General features: G+C 39.6%; 1 protein-coding gene and 1 pseudogene across 5 annotated transcripts in view; one reads left to right on the top strand and one right to left on the bottom strand.

Annotated features, from left to right (window-relative positions):
- Window positions 1-17,661, bottom strand: part of LOC132669294 (uncharacterized) — a 609,352-nt gene that overhangs the window by 487,475 nt on the left and 104,216 nt on the right. The window lies entirely within an intron of this gene.
- Window positions 1,781-9,160, top strand: LOC132669674 (uncharacterized; annotated as a pseudogene).

The following is a 17,661-nucleotide window of genomic DNA, read 5'->3' as shown; positions in this document are numbered from 1 at the left end:
TAAAATTAAAGAAAAAGAAATCACTTATTGAAGGAAAGTTAGAGTTTAAGAACAAGTAAGACTTTATGAAGATAAAACTAAACAGAGAAACATGTCATTGATACTACCTAAATAGTTGTACCATGCTTTACAACTTATAAAATTCTTTTGCATCTGTCAACTGATGTGAACCTTGCAACATTTGTATTTGGTAACAATTACTCATATTTCCTTCCATTTTCCAGAAAAGGACACAGCGATTACAAGAGGTTAAGTAACAGAGCCAATGTTAATGGCCCCGATAATATGTAAACTCAGGTCTTATTCAGGAAATCTTGAGGCCTTTCAACAGCCTTTCCCTATATGTGGGAATGTGTCAACATTTCTTGAGCAGGTTTTCGTTAGATACTACCAACGATAAAAACTTCCTTCCCAGACCAAATAAATGCAAAATCTGTTTTTAAATTTTATCAATACATTACTCCACTTGTAAGTCAGAAAGAGTGACTTAATTCAGTAAAATAGTATTTTTCACCAAAGATTATTGGGCATTTTCTATTCTTTATTTTCACTAACAATATTTTAAAATCAACAGTTGCACAGTCGAACCAGTTTGGGGGAGATTCCTAGAATGCAAGATAGAATTTTTTAAAACTATTTTTCTCAGTATTGTCTCTAAAGTAAGTCAAATAAACTGTAACTATGAAAAAATCTGGCTGAACAGACATGAATGCAATTATCCCTAGGAGTCAATTCTAAGTCAAATGAAGAGACACGTGGTCAAATTAAGAAAGAACTCTTTAGTATTCCACCTAAAAATCTGACCTGATGAAGAATGTAATAATGGTAACCCATATAAAAGGCAGTGCTTTGAGTAATAGTGATGAATATGAAACCCAGTCAATGCCCCATTTTAAACATTTTAGGGAGGGAGCCAAAACATAAGAGACTCCTAAAAACTGAGAACAAACTAAGGGTTTATGGGGGGTGGGAGGGAGGGGTGGGGGGGTGATGGGTATTAAGGAGGGCACCTGTTGGGATGAGCACTGGGTGTTGTATGGAAACCAACTTGACAATAAAGTTCATAATAAAAACAAACAAACAACATTTTAAACAACATCTGTGGCTCTTTGGAATTTATAATAATAAAATGATTCTCTTTGGTTTGTGCTCCTGTGTTGAGGCTAAGGGAGAAATAGCCCTCAGAATACCAAAATGGCAGAGGAACCCTCTCCTTTCATATAATTCCCCAAAATAGCAGTCAATTTTTACAGAATCAAACAGCCAAATGAAGAATGGACCAAATAAAAGACCAAGAGCAAAAGAAAAGCAGATGCTTTGGCAAGAAGGCAGCCTATAAATGTTGGTTTCCCAGGATTTTGATAGCAAGAGTGTTTATCGTATTGAAAGCAGAGTCTAATTGAATAAAAGAGTTTTTAAAATAGTGGGCCATTAATTAGGCGGCATGGGGTAAAGCACAGATTCCATAATGTACGAGGCTTCTGGGAGCCAGAGGCAGCACTCATTGATTCTGTCAGGATGCCAGAGGAACGAGAAAGCTGAATGTTTTGCCTCTTCTGGAAACCTACCTGATACATTTGGAAGTGGCTTCCCCATGCATTGCCTCTGTTCAAATCATCCCATAATTACTCTGGCACTGTAAGCTGCGAACTTGGCGGGCTCTGAGAGATATCAGATGTTTTTCTCATGCTTGCTGAACCTCTCTTAGACAAATTTTGCATTGTTTTTTGTGTCAGTTTTATCGTGGAACATCGTGTTGCCATCTGGGAAGGAAAACAACATGGTAGAGGAGCAGCTGGTGAATGGCAATGGACAAATAAACATTGGCAGGCAACCGCCATTAGGTGAGATAAGAGGGAGGGGCAGCCGCCAACACCGATGATCTCTCACCACTGGAACATCTTTCACTGTCCCCTTCTCTCTTATCTTCATTCAAATTCATGGCAATTTTTCACTCAGAGGCTTAAGCTCTCCAAGCCTCAGGTGTTGGGCTTTCTCTTCTGTGTCCAGAAGGAACAAGAGAGATCTATAAAATATCCAACCAATTTAATTTCTCTGTCTGGACAGGACAATGGGCTTCCTGAAGCAAGGGAAAAGCCTCTGATACCTTAACAGAAAGGCTCCCCTGAAGAATAAGAGGGTACCAAAACTCTTACCAAGCTTTTCATGCAATATAGTGGCCTTTATTTGGGCCACACCCAACATCATCAATATTTGTGGCTTTCAAACCCTTAAATATTTTAAGGGCCATATTTATGGCAAAACAATATAAGTAATACTAACATGCCTTTGGGAGCAGGGCAGCAAGGGAAAATAAGTTACACTTGATTGACAGTTATACACCATGCTTTCTTGTTTCCAAGATATAATTTTTCCATTGTAACATTTCTAAAATTGAGATCCACAGAATAGATGTCTAAAAAAATATCTGACAACCTCTAGGCAGCAGAATAAGTTATGAAGTGCCAATAGTCATTATTGCCTGCACATCGGCAAAATGGTAAACATTTGAAGGTGAACATTCATCCAACCACTTCAGTCATGTTATTTTTATTGTTGGAACCAATTTTATTGAATTTTTAACTCAAATTTGGATTCCAACCTTTGGTTTAAAATATCTTCAAAAGATTACACACACACACACACACACACGTAATATAGCATTAATTTTTCCAATTGTGTTCAATTTACAGAAATTTGTTTCACACAGGCAACGTGATCAGAGGCAACAGAAGCTTCAGGAACCACTCAGAATTGTTTAAATTAGTAGAAATTGGAAGAATGAATCCATGTATCATGGAGACTAACCTTCAGCTAGAACATCTATCTGACAAAATCTTCCAGCTGACCTTCAATAAGGATAAAATTATATATATTCAATACATATTATATTTGATATATAATTCAATTAAGGAAAAGTTATATATATAAAGTATAATTTATATATATATTACATCATTGTTCTCTTTAGTGGATTATATATTGCATATATGTGATATATTATGTATTGATTATATATCATATGTTTATATGTAATATTTCATATGTATGAATTGAACCAAAAAGTAAATGAAAATGCAAAGTTCTGGAAATCTCAACAAGATTACACTCTAAGTCCTAAAAATGATGCAGTTAAAATCAAGAACAGTGTACCAGTATGTCATTTATAAATGTCAGTGACTAAGAACATTTGAATGCTGAAGTGTAAAAGGCTTAAACACAAATTTTGATTGTGGTAGTTATGAAAATGGCATAAAATTATACTGGCCATTTATTATAAAAAATCATATATAAAAACTGTATACAGTTAATATAGTGTTTCCTCCACCACATACATACAATTGATGGTAATGTTAAAGGAAATATGCTAATGTTCAGAATTACTGAGAATCATCAAATTTATCTCTTTGTTTAGAAAATAAGGTCCTAAGATCCCACAGGTTACTTGTGACAGAACTCAAACTAGAAATTATGAGCTAACCAGAGAGGCTTCAAAAGAGGGACAATATGATGGCACAAAATGAAAAGCCTTGACCTACAGGATACACCAAATTAGGGCCAGCCAGTAACTCTTTGAAAATAACATTAAAACAAGCTCTCTGGCTGGGGGGGGGGGGGGGAACTCTGCTACTAAATCAATCCTCACTTAAATGACAATGGTTAAACATGACCAAGAAGACTGCTGGGAATATCTAAGAGACACCAATTCACAAAGAAAACTTCCTAAAAATCTATTTAAATACCTTTCAATATCATTCATGAGAAAGGCCAGAAACTCTCAATGTTTCAGTAATTTACATATGGCCACACTCTTTTGTTAATGTGTTATTCATTCTTCTGACACCTGTCAGGGAAGTATATGACAATTGTTATCACCCTGTTTTGAGCTCCAATGAGATTGAGTTAATTTCATCACATTGTTAATTCAGAAAATTTGAGACCATATGCATTAGTCCATAATCCTTAATCTAAGAATTCAAAAAGATTTTTGCCTATAGACCATTTTTATTCAACATATATGAGAAATTTTGCAGCAGGAAACTACTTTTTTTTTAAGAAACTTTTTTTTTAACGTCTATTTATTTTTGAGAGAAAGAGACAGAGACAGAGCACAAGTGGGGGAGGGGCAGAGAGACAGAATCTGAAGCAGGCTCCAGGCTCTGAGCTGTCAGCACTCGAACTCACAGAACGTGAGAGCATGACCTGAGCCAAAGTAGGATGCTTAACCCACTGAGCCACCCAGGTGTCCCAGGAAACTGTTTTCTAAAGCAAACCCATCATTGTCAAAAAGAAGCTTCAAGCACTTCCTCCTTACTTCTTGAGCATCTACTACATACAGAACACTAGATGGACTCTGCTGTGATACCAGGAAAGGTCATTCTTAGCCCTGTTTTACCAAGCCAATGGAGAAATTGAAACCTAGAAGTGGTAAATAACTTGCCCAAATTTAAGCAGCTCAAAAACCCAGAGAACTATCTCCAAGGCCTATGACCTTAACTGCTACACTGTGATAGAAGGTGTTTAATAATTAAGTACCAAATTAGTAGCATATAAGTGATTGTGACTTTGAAGTCAGCTTGAGTATTCAGGTAAGCCTCTTGGAAGAGCTAGAAAATAAATAGGGCCCTTGAAGGATAAAGAAGATTGACAAAAGGTAGATTTTTGTCAAAAAATCAGCAAATAAATAAAGCTGAGGGGCAACGATTGGACTACAAGAAAGGGAAACTCAGACAGGAATAGTTGGAATTTTGTAGAAGGCCTACAGGAGATGAAACTGGAATTACAATTACATTCTGGCCAAGGTAGTACAAATCAATTTGTAAATGTTGATGTCCTGTTGGAAGGCTTCCAGGGAGACAGAGCAGAATGGAGAGGAAGTAGTCCCCCTTGATGAGTAAGTCAGTGTCTTCCTGAGAGGGTAATAGCCTCACAGCTCAGGGGGGGCTCAGATGACGGAATGCAAGAAGGCGACATAACTAATATGATCACTGAATGATAAATTAGAGCATATAATTACATGGATATTTTTTACCCCAAAAGACAGGATCTGGTCACTTAATAGGATCAATGAAGAAAGAAGCATATCCCTGGCTACTGAGAAGCACCCAGAGCCACTGTATCTTTGCTTTGTTGAGAGTGAAATAGTTTTGACATAGCTACAAGTTCATCTTCTGACCCACCAGAATGTCCCTGTTAACAACAGAATTTCATAGGAATTGAGTAAAATATAATCATAACTACCTTGAATTCCAAGAATGCAACAATGGAGCTTTATAAGGTAAAGCTCAGGCTTGGAAGAGTCCAGATTTAAGATGTCCAGGGTAAGAAAATCTTGTCATGTCAACATTAGCAAAAGGGGCACATTGAGTTTGAAAAATAAAGCAATATATTCTATCATGAGTAGCAATTTTTTAAAAAGAGCCTAATACTGCATGCTTACCAACAGAGTCAGGCCTGGGGTAACAGAAGGAGATATGGTGGAGGGTGGGGTGGTGGGCTATTTCCTTCTACAAAGTGGGCATAAGTGGGAACCCTAAAAGTTATAGAATCTGTTTAAACATGGAAGGCAATTTATTCTGACGTCTAAATGGACCACAAGGGGCAATGTCAAGTGTCTTAAGTCCTCAGAGTGGGAGCCTAAATTTTGAGAATGCAAATGCAAGGAACTAAGAACTACTGAACCTGACAGTGGACCCTTTAAAAAGGGAATAATATTTTATTTATATTAAAATTCCCAAGCACAATGCCCAGCAAATATTAAGAGTTTAATAAACATTTGGGGTGCCTGGGTGGCTCAGGCGGATGGGCATCCAACCTCAGCTCAAGTCATGATCTCAGTTTGGTTCCCGGGTTCAAGCTCCATGTCGAGCTATGCGCTTACATCGTGGAGCCTGCTTCGGATCCTCTGTCTCCTTTTCTCTCTGCCCTTCCCCTACGCATGCATGCTCTCTCTCTCAAAAACAAACTTTTTTTTTAAGTTTAATAAACATTTGATGGCTAAAGAGAAGCATAATACCCCTTCTAAGATTCCCTTCTGAACTGCAGTAGAGACAGAATAAGCCTTACAACAGGATAAAAAGGACATCACTTAAGTGATGTTATCAGGAGGGCAGGGGGCCCCTTTGTTCCCTGAATGTTTCCAGTAGCCATCATGACAGGCTTATGTAACTGTTGGCTGTCATTTCTCAGTGTTAGGTACCACCCTCTCTCCCTGGTAAATAGTCCTGGAAGCAACAAGCTCATTAAGTACTAACGTGTAACTGGTTTCACTCTCTCAAGCATGAGTGGCATCAATAGCCTAACTTGGAGATGTCAAAAACAAGTCAGAAAAAAAAAAAAAAGAATGTTCTAAAAAGCAACTACCTACATAATAAATTGCCTTGAGCTCCAAATAGAGAAGACCACATCTTTTGTAATACACAGGCACTACCATATTTTAAAGCAGTAGCAACGTTTGGGTTCCATGGCCCTATGACCCTGCTTTCTTACTCTCTCTTCCCTTTCAATACTCCTTAAACTCAGCTCCAGGAGAGCCCACATGCACAGGCAGCCTCTTCTGGGTAAAAACAGGCTCTACTGTGGTAGGTAAAACTCTTGACTCCAGGTCTTCCTATCCCTTGTCATTCAAGCTACCTGCCATTTATTTGCCCCACCAAATATCAAAGCCTATTACATAGCTACAGTAACTAAAATACTATAGCGCTGGCATAAGAATACACAGAAAAGGGGCACCTGGCTGGCTCTGTCATGGAACCCGTAACTCTTGATCTCTTGGGGTTTTAAGTTCAAGCCCCAAATTAGGTTTAGAGATTACTTAAAAATAAAATCTTTAAAAAATAGACATTAAAAAGTCAATAAGAGGCTTAGAAATAGAAAGTAGTGTTCACTAAAATTTATGTTGTGAAGGTGATAACTCAAATCAGTTTCAGTGATAAATATTACTAAAATTTTTAGTAATTTATTTGACTTTTAACTCTATATAGTTCTAGTTTACTTAAAAGATACATACAAAAATATAAACCATAAAAAATTGAAGAAAATAAAAAGTAATTTTATTGATCCTGTGGCTTTTTAAGTCTTAAAGTTAGTCAAGAAATTACAGGGGCGCCTGGGTGGCTCAGTCGGTTAAACGTCCGACTTCAGCTCGGGTCATGATCTCGCAGTCCGTGAGTTCAAGCCCCGCGTCGGGCTCTGGGCTGATGGCTCAGAGCCTGGAGCATGCTTCCGATTCTGTGTCTCCCTCTCTCTCTGCCCCTCCCCCGTTCATGCTCTGTCTCTCTCTGTCTCAAAAATAAATAAAACGTTAAAAAAAAAATTAAAAAAAAAAGAAATTACAGAAAAACTTAAATGTGACAACGTAATATTTTGTCTTTTTATCAGAAAACATCTTTAGCAAAATTAAAACTATAATAGACATCTAAATTTTTTTGTAGCAGAACTCTAATTTTCCTTTGGGCTAATACTATGCTCCCTCTTGGCTTATGTAAGTGTGTCCCTATCCCTCCAAAAGTGGGTGATCAAGGTAAATATGGCCATTCCCACATTCTATGTTCCTGGGAAGAATGACTGTTTCAGGAAGGGACACACAGCCATGTCCACCCAGTGAGACTCATTCGAGTACCACAGTGACTGGAAAAGGGAACCTTCCTTCACTGAGTGACTAAGAAAGCTGGATCTCTGCATGACCATTTTGTCACCAAGAAGAAAGCTATGCCTGAATTATGTCAATCCAGAGGAAATGCAAGCTGAGAGATGGACAGATTCCGAGTCTGGATGATGCTATTAAGCCCCTGAACTCAGCACTACCTAAAGGCAGCTCTCTGGAGCCATCAATGAGCCAGTAAATTCCCATTTTTTTTTAAGCTGGTTTGAAGCTTTCTGTCTCATATAACCAAAAAACATTAAAGAGAAGTAGCTGTAGGGACACCTGGATGGCTCAGTCAGCAGAGCATGCAGCTCTTGATCTGGGGGTTGTGGGTTTGAGTCACGTGTTGGGTGTAGAAACTACTTAAAAATAAAATCTTTATTTTTTTTAATGTTTTTGGGGGGGTGGGTGGAGAGAGAGAGAGAGAGAGAGAGAGAGAGAGAGAGATACACAGAGTATGAGCAGGGGAGGAGCAGAGAGAGGGAGACACAGAATCCAAAGCAGGCTCCAGGCCCTGAGCTGTCAGCACAGACCCTGACACGGGGCTCGAACCCACAAACCGTGAGATCATGACCTGAGCCAAAGTCAGACGTTCAACCGACTGAGCCACCCAGGTGCCGCAAAAATAAAATCTAAGAAAGAGAGATAGAGATGTGGCTGCAGCGCCGAGTACAGGAGGCAGAAAGCCGAGTGCTGGCAGCAGCTGGGTGGGCACCGTGGCCAGGACCACTACTATCGAGGCAGTGAAGATGCTGGTTCTGCAGCAGCAGGCCAGTGGTGCAGAGGAAAGGGCCGAGCCCCTGGAGCGGGAAGTGAAGGGGAAAGGTGAGTCTGGGAGCAAGCTGAGGCCGAGGTGGTCTCCTAAAACCGCAGGATCCAGCTGGTTGAGGAAGCCCAGGAGCACCTGGCCACTGCCCTGCAAAAGCTGGAGGAAGCCCAGAAACCTACTACTGAGAACAAGACAGGTATGAAGGCTATTGAAAATGGAGCCTTAAAAGATGAAGCAAAGATGTAACTCCAGAAAACCCAATTCGGACAAGCAGAGCACATTGCGGAAGAGGCAGATCGGATGTATGAAGGAGTGGCCCGGAAGCTGGTGATCACTGAGGGAGGACCTGGAATGCACAGAGGAGTGAAATGAACTGGCAGGGTTCAGAGCTGCTGGAAGATGGAGGAGGACATCAGACCTGATGGAGCAGAACCTGGTGTCTGAGAACTGCTGCAGAGAAGTACTCTCAGAATGGAGACAAATATGAAGAGATAAAGAATCTTACTGATAAACTTAAGCAGGCAAAGACCTGTGCTGAGTGTGCCAAACTAGCGAAGACAAGTGATGATTTACAAGATACGCCAATATGCACCACAGAGGAACACCTCTGTACACAAAGGATGCTGGACCACCTTCTGCCTGACCTAAATGATAGCTGCCCTGCAGCTGCCTCTCCTTCTGACCCCAGCTCCAGCCTGAGGCCAGCATGCCCGAAGCTGGCCTTGAAACTGAGGGCTGATCTCTAACTGGATGACTGCTTTCTCCTTTTGCCGCATCTCCCATCCCAACTCCTGTGTCTTTTTCACCAGTATCTGCCCCTCCCTAGAGATTCCAGTTGGGCTTGAGTCTGAGCATCTCTGGGAACAACATTTAAGGGAATGTGAGCACAATGCAAAGAGTCATTAAAAGCGTGTTACTCATGCGCACTCCCTCTTTCTAAAAAAAAAAAAATTTTAAATCACTTTTGGGGCATCTGGGTGGCTCGGTCAGTTAAGCATCCAACTCTTGGTTTCAGCTCAGTTCACGATCTGAGTTTGTGGGTTCAAGTCCCACATCAGACTCTGCCCTTGCAATGCAGAGTGTACTAGGGATTCTCTCTCTCCCTCTCTCTCTCTTTTTCTCCCTCCCTCCCCCCCCCTTCTGATGCTCTCTCTCTCTCAAAATAAATAAACTTAAAAAAAAGCATGTTGTGATGTACACATTTTGTAATTACCTTTTTTGTTGATGATGTGGCAACCATTTGTAAAACATTCCAAATACAGTAAACCCTGGTTTGCGAGCATAATTCATTCCACAAACATGCTTGTAATCCAAAACACTTGTATATCAAAGTGAACTTCCCCATAAGAAATAAAGGCAGCTCAGATGATTCAATTCACAACCCAAAAATATTCATATAAAAATGATTACAATACTGTAATATAATAGAAAATAATAAAGAAAATATAAAATATAAAGAAAAATAATCAAACTAACCTGAACTTATGTTTGAAAACCTTAGTGGCTGGTGTGAGGGAGATGGGAAAGGAGGCTTATTGTAGAAGATGACTTTCCCTATCACTAATGGAATCACTGCTACCTATTGGCTCAATGGAATCTTTTTCTGCATGGGGACCACTGTATATGCTCGTACAGATGTTGACTACAGTAAACTAGTAATAAACTCTTGTCATATGCTGTGTTTAAAGTAACTGGCAATAAGGGGCGCCTGGGTGGCTCAGTCGGTTGAGCGGCCGACTTCGGCTCAGGTCGTGATCTCACGGTCTGTGAGTTCGAGCCCCGGCGTCAGGCTCTGTGCTGACAGCTCGCAGCCTGGAGCCTGTTTCAGATTCTGTGTCTCCCTCTCTCTGACCCTCCCCTGTTCATGCTCTGTCTCTCTCTGTCTCAAAAATTAAATAAACGTTAAAAAAAATTTTTTTTAAATAAAGTAACTGGCAATAAGGCAACAAAGGAAAGGGTCTATATCTGCAGGCAGCCTGACCTAGAATGAAGCACAGCATTCCTAAGCTTACTCTTGTATGGAAAGACAAAGGATGGTCCATAGGTGTTTTGAAGTGACAAAAAATACACTAGTGCCAGTTGTGAACACCTTCCAACATTCTGAAAAAACACTGATTTATGCCAAACATCACAGCCTGAGTCACAGCATGCAAGCATAGGAGATGATCACCCACAATCCCACAATGAGAGAAAAGAGAGAGAAAGGGACAGGGAACCAATGGCTCAGTGGTGATCATGTGACATTCAACATCACATACCACTCATATTCCAAGACATCACTCATTTATCAAGTAAAATTTATTACAAATGTTTGCTTATCTTGCGGAACACTCACAGAACAAGTTACTCACAACCCAAGGTTTTACTATAACTTTTCCACAGTTCTGAAGCAGCAGTCTAGCCTCTTTCTCACCTTTGGCAAGTAATTTTTCAGCTTAATGCATATTGCCATCTCCACAGAGAAGGAAAAGCCACTAATACAACTGTTTTGATTCTGAAAATTGACAACGGTCTTTTTGAAATAAAGAATCAGTCCCTCCTCATCCCCCCCAAAAAAGAGAATTAAAACTCAAAATAGAGGGGGGGAAAGTGTACTTATACACTGCATAAGAGTGGTAATTTTCTGAATATATAAATTACTTATATAAATTGGTATTTTACCTCATAGAAAAATGAACATTAAAAGGATAAAACGGCTAATAAATATGAAAATTTTTAAATATGCCACATGAATAATCAAAGAAAACTGAAGCATATTTTAGATAACTATTTTTCACCTAAATATTTACCCAAAATTGTGATAATCATTCAACACAGAAGAGAAGAGAAGAGAAGAGAAGAGAAGAGAAGAGAAGAGAAAAGTACTCTCAAGCCCTGCTTGTGGGAATATAATTCCGCACAGATACTTTTGTTGGTTGAAAACCTCAGGAGTTTCCCGGATAAAATGTGAAACTGGCCCTCGTACAGAGAGAGCAAGGAGAGACTGAAGAAAGAAGTAAACCATTCCAGATTGGCAGGTGACAGGTTTAAAAGCAACAGAACTTACATACAAGGCTTGTCTTGGGCATCTCCAACATGAGTAGATGTCTGTGCCCAACCACCAGAACCTTAAAGTTTATACAGAGGCCTTTAACTGAGTTCAGTCATGTATACCATATGCAGATGGTCTGAAGAATACACTGTTCTCTCAAAGCTGTGAAAATGGCTCCCACTGTGGGAATGATGGGTAGAACAGACATTGCAAGGACAGGGGAGGGAATGAGAAGCCTCCAGTTGCCTAGGTCCAGCTCTCAGATCAACTGGCAGTCACATTCTCCGATGACCTCCTTCAACAACTTATTAAAGAACTATTGGATTTTATACACACACACACACACACACGTTTAAAGACTCCAACACTTTGTTACAATAATTCCACATTTAAGCATCTTTCCTAAGGAATAATCTGAAGTAAAGATAAAATATTATATATAAAAAACTTCAAAAATGATGTCTTTAAAAATGACATTTATAAAGAGTTTTAAAAGCATAGTTAAAATAGGGGTGTCTGGGTGGCTCAGTCAATTAAGCATCCAACTTCAGCTCGGGTCCTGATCTCATAGTTCAAGCCCTACATGGGGCCCTATGCTGTCAGCACAAAGCCTGCTTTGCATCCTCCGTTCCCCCTCTCTCTTGGTCTCTCCCCCATTTGTGCACATTCTGTTTCTCTCTCTCTCAAATTAAACATTTAAAAAAATTAATGAAAGCATAGTATAATATTTTCACTATATCATTAGGTCAAAAGGCAGTAAACAAACACATTTTCTCAGAAGTAGAGTGACTCTTGTAGGCATAGAATGTCACAGACTCAAGGGCTACTCTAATTGGAAAGGATTTCAGAGGTGATGTAACTCAACATTTCCCCTAACAGAGGTATCACATCCTGTGATCTCTAACAAAGAGTCCTTCCTTCTTTCCTTGAAAACCTGCAGTGAGAGTGGGTGGGGCAGGCACAGAGCTCACTCATACTTGAGGGGCCTCAGAGCTCCAGGTGATGGAGAGTTCCTCATTATAGTGACTCAGCATGTGATGATGAATTTACTATGCTGACTCCTCTCTTGGTAATTAGCTTTACTCTCTGGAGCAATGAAAATCACATCATGGGAAGATCATGGCTTTACCATGAAGTAGACCAAAATTTGAATCTTGGCCACACATCATACTAATGTTATGATCTTGGACAACAACTCTGAACCTCGGTTTCCTCACTTGTAAAAATAGAGATGATGATATCCACCTCTCAGACAAGTGAAAGAGATCCCATGTACAAGGCACCAAGCATAAGTGCACACAGCCGACACTTAATGAATGTTAATTCTCTAGTCTCTTCTCCTGAGGACTGGGCACACTGCCTAGAATACAACAAGAATTCAAAATTATTTGTTTAATGAATGAGTTTTTTTCAAAGAGCTGCGAATCCACCTATGCAAACAATAATTCACTCCTATTTCCCAACCATATCTTTGAGAATGCAATGAGAGAACGTGAGATGCTCCGTGGAATTTAGAATACAAAATATTTTGGCTTTACTTAGAATCACTAGTCTAATAAAAGGGAAACGAGATCTGATTGGTCCAGTTATTGTTATGGAATCCATGTTGCTTTCAATGATCACTCTCCCTTGATAACTGCTCATATGTACTTAACTAGTCTAGTCAAAAATGATGCTTACAATGACATCAAAATTAGTAGGCTATAGTTTTCAAAATCCTTTACCTTTCTTTTTTTTTTCTCCATTAGATTTTTTTTTTTTGGCATTTTCACTGTAAACTCTTGAACTGTCAAGAAAAAAAGTGAAACAACAACAAAACAACAAGAGCAGAAAAAAACCAGGTGCTCTTAGTGATGACCAAAAGGTAATCAGAAATCATATTCGTTGGTTGTGACATCCTGGAGTATAATGTATCAGGGCCTGAAGACCTGAACTCAAAGCACATCAGTGTTCTCTGTTCCCCCAACTCCCTTGAAATTTGATTCTATTTTCATATACTAAGTTCTCCTCTTTCCAGGAGGGAGATCAGGTATTCAGAGCCAACAGGAACAGAATGTGACTTTTGTTTTCTCTCTTAACTGTTACTATCGCATCAGGTGCCTTTGAAAGGAGTCTCATCCTTCTGGACTCCATGTAGGAGATCTGGCAAGCCTCTCTGGTCTAGCAAATTTCCCCAAATGGTTCATACTGGTTTCTGCCTGTTCACCTTTGGTTATCAGAGTCTGATTTTATTCTTTTAAGATAGGAAGAGCAATAATGATTTTATCTAATATTCTCCCCCTTTTCCTTTTCCTTTGGATTGAAGCAGGATATCAAGTGGAAATTTTCCAGGTTTCCCAGAACTACATCTGATATCGAGGTCAAGACTAAAATATGCTAAGACTCCCATATTCTAATACACAGAATATCCCTACAGGATTTACTAACAGACCTCAGTTTAGAACAACAGAACTCAGTTAAGGCTAAACTCAGTTTAGCCTTACTACCAAGTATTACCACCTCTCCCAGTGTAATGTAAAAAGAGAACTTAGAAAGTAGTGAGAAAAGTAGCCTCCTAAGGAGACACTATTCCATGAGGGAGAAGGAGAGTAAATTATCTTGTTACCTAAATTCAAGGGAAGTGGGTTCAAAAGTGATCCATGTTAATAATAGGAAGTGTCTACTTTTCCAAACAAGACATCCAGATGGCTAACAGACACATGAAAAGGTGCTCAAAATCACTGATCATCAGGGAAATACAAATCAAAACCACAATGTGAGACACCACCTCACACCTGTCACAATTAACAACTCAGACAACAATAGATGTTGGAGAGGATGCAGAGAAAGAGGAACCCTTTTACTTTCCTGGTGGGAATGCAAACTGGTGTAGCCACTCTGGAAAACAGTATGAAGGTTCCTCAAAAAACTAAAAATAGAACTACTCTACAACCCAGCAATTACACTGGTAGGTATTTATCCAAAGGATACAAAATGTTAATTCAAAGGGGTACATTCTCCTCAATGTTCATAGCAGCGCTATCAACCATAGCCAAAGTATGGAAAAGCCCAAATGTCCATAGACTGATGGATAAACAAGAAGTGGTACACATATACAATAGAATATTACTCGGTGATCAAAAAGAATGAAATCTCGCCATTTGCAACAACGTGGATGGAACTAGAGTGTATTATGCTAAGTGAAATAAGTCAGCCAGAGAAAGACAAATATCATATGACTTCACTCATACGTGTAATTTAAGAAACAAAACAGATGAACATAGGGAAAGAGAAGCAAAAATATACAAAAAACAGAGAGAGAGACAAACCATAATAGACTCTTAAATACAGAGAACAAACTGAGGGTTGCTGGAGGGGTGTTGGGTGGGGGGATGGGCTAAATGGGTGATAGATATTAAGGAAGGCACTTGTGATGAGCACTGGATATTATATGTAAATGATCAATCACTGGGTTCTACTACTGAAACCATTACTAAACTATACGGTAACTAACTTGGATTTAAATAATAAACAAACAAACAAACAGGAGGTGTCTACATGAAGGGAAGTTGGGCAGTTTATTTTCCAGACAGCAATCTGTTTGGCCAGCACACCTGGGCTACCTGAATCATGGAAAGAGAGCTGGAAAGTATGCTGGGAGAAGAGGCAGCCATGAAGCTACCTGCCCCATTATTTGACAGGTCATAGATGGATGACTTTCCAAAGGGTCAATAGACAGGAAAAAAGTTGCTAAATACTAGCTGTCTTTCTAGACTTCATCAAGAAAGCTGACCACCAGGAAAGGGAGACCTTGATTTTGGGTGGACAACTTTAAGAAGCACTCAGGGAGTGGAAAATTAAAGCCAGATTTTTCACATCCAAAACTATGCACTAGGTAGGGAAGGACTTTGGAAACTCTTCAAAGAACCTACATATGAGAGGACCAGTACCTACATGCCTGCCCACAAAAGGCAATAAATGATTACTTTGAGCCAAACACATGAAGACAACTAACCAGTCAGAGAACTCAACTTCACCACAGGCAGTTTAACAGGGAAGTGTTTACCCTTGTCCTTTTCCTTCCACCTTGCCTTCCACCTGGCCAGAAGATAGAGTAGGGAGAAGTCATTCTGTGTAGAATGAAGAGGGAAACACAGCTTTGAATCCAATTCAAAATTAAATTTTTGAGGGGTTCCTGGGTGGTTCAGTGGGTTAAGCGTCCAACTCTTGCATTCAGCTCAGGACATGATCTTGTGGTTTGTGGAATTGAGCTCCGGGTCAGGCTCTGTGCTAATGACACAGAGCCTGCTTAGGATTCTCTCTCCCTCTCTCTCTACCCCTCTCCTGCTCACACATGCTCTCTTTTTCTCAAAATAAATAAATATTTTTTTAAATAAAATTAAAATTTTGAAACAATGTAAGACTATTATAATAATTAAAAGTAGCTGAAACCTTCTGCAACCTAGCCAGCATATTATTAAGGTACCTGTTGTTGACTACCTACAATGAAGTACTATAATATATAATTATATCATAATACAGAGAAGAAGAGTAGTCATTAGAAGCTTATACCCAAATAAAAAAAAGTATACAACAAATATAGTTACATTTTCTCATGCTTTTATCTTCTTTTAGAATAAGAACAGCCACATTTTCATTATTTGATGTTGTCTCATTTTCCCTCTCTTGTCTGGATTTTATTGTGGTTGTACACTCAGGATATTTACACCTTTTGGTATGCCTTACAGAAGCACAATAAAAATTACTTGAAAAAGTAATCTGAAGTCAGAGTCCTCAAATGGTCTCTAGTCTATCCTTGCAATTCAAAAATTCAGATATGGCAGTGTGCTTCTGTATAGACTATCCAGGATGATTGCAGGGCCTTCACCAACAAGCAGTGATTGATGGACTAGAGATGTGGTTACAGAACCACTCAGAGAGAGGGCCCAGGAACTTTTCAACAGTGTGAAAGATAAGAGGGAATTTGGCCCAAAGGGAGATTCAAGATGCCTAGTTCAGTAGAGGGTCAGGGGGTGATTTTATAGGTCACCATGGACAACATCATTTGTAATATCTCCCAAACCATTCCCATAACATGCACCAAATTCCACTAGAAGGGGCAATATAGGAACTCACAGGTTTGAGGAGAAGAATTATTGAATTAAAATAAATTAGGAAATCAACAGGCACACTACAAAAATAAAAACTCAAAATCAGATTATCATTAAAAAAAAAAGCCATAGCTGGTGCAAATAGAGTTCTACATTTCACCAGAGTAACACTACCAACCTATCAGGTGATATTCATTTCATGAGCTGTGCCACCATAAGGCAACAACAAATCCTACAGCCTGTATGAAAGTCAGCCCACCTCACCAAAAATGTCAGCCTAAAAAAGAGATTCTAGATAGCAACAGAGCAGTGCACACACACACGCGCGTGTGCGCGCGCACACACACACACACACGAAATGCTTAATAAAAAAGTATCAACGGGGCACCTGGGTGGCGCAGTCGGTTAAGCGTCCGACTTCAGCCAGGTCACGATCTCGCGGTCCGTGAGTTCGAGCCCCGCGTCAGGCTCTGGGCTGATGGCTCGGAGCCTGGAGCCTGTTTCCGATTCTGTGTCTCCCTCTCTCTCTGCCCCTCCCCCGTTCATGCTCTGTGTCTCTCTGTCCCAAAAATAAATAAAAAACGTTGAAAAAAAAATTAAAAAAAAAAAAAAAAAAAAAGTATCAACATGAAAATGAATGGTGGATGTGCTTGCTTCGGCAGCACATATACTGAAAATGAATAGTGGAAGAGGAGGACTTTTAGAGACATCAAAGAGAATGTGAATTACTCTGAACACCCTGTCAAGAAAAGGAATTTCATAGATTACATTGACAGGGATTTGAAAAAAGAATATTTTCATGATACTTCCCTTTATTATTTATGAATCTTACCATTTTTATTATATTGAATCCCCAGGACAACTGTGGTCTGGAAGATTTAATAACTTAAAATTAAGGTAAATATCAATGGTTGAAAACTTACCATTTGTATTTTTTCAATGTTTATTTACCTTTGAGAGAGACAGAGTGTATGCGGGGGAGGGGCAGAGAGAGAGGGAGACACAGAAGCTGAAGCAGGCTCCAGGGAGAGCTGAACTGTCAGCACACAGCCCAACGCGGGACTCAAACTCAGGAGCTGCGATATCATGGACCTGAGCTAAAGTCTGATGTTTAACTGACTGAGCC

The sequence above is a fragment of the Panthera onca genome, chromosome B3, assembly GCF_046562875.1.
Source record: "Panthera onca isolate mPanOnc1 chromosome B3, mPanOnc1 haplotype 2, whole genome shotgun sequence".
NCBI lineage: Eukaryota > Metazoa > Chordata > Mammalia > Carnivora > Felidae > Panthera > Panthera onca.
This window is presented reverse-complemented; position numbering and strand designations above follow the sequence as displayed.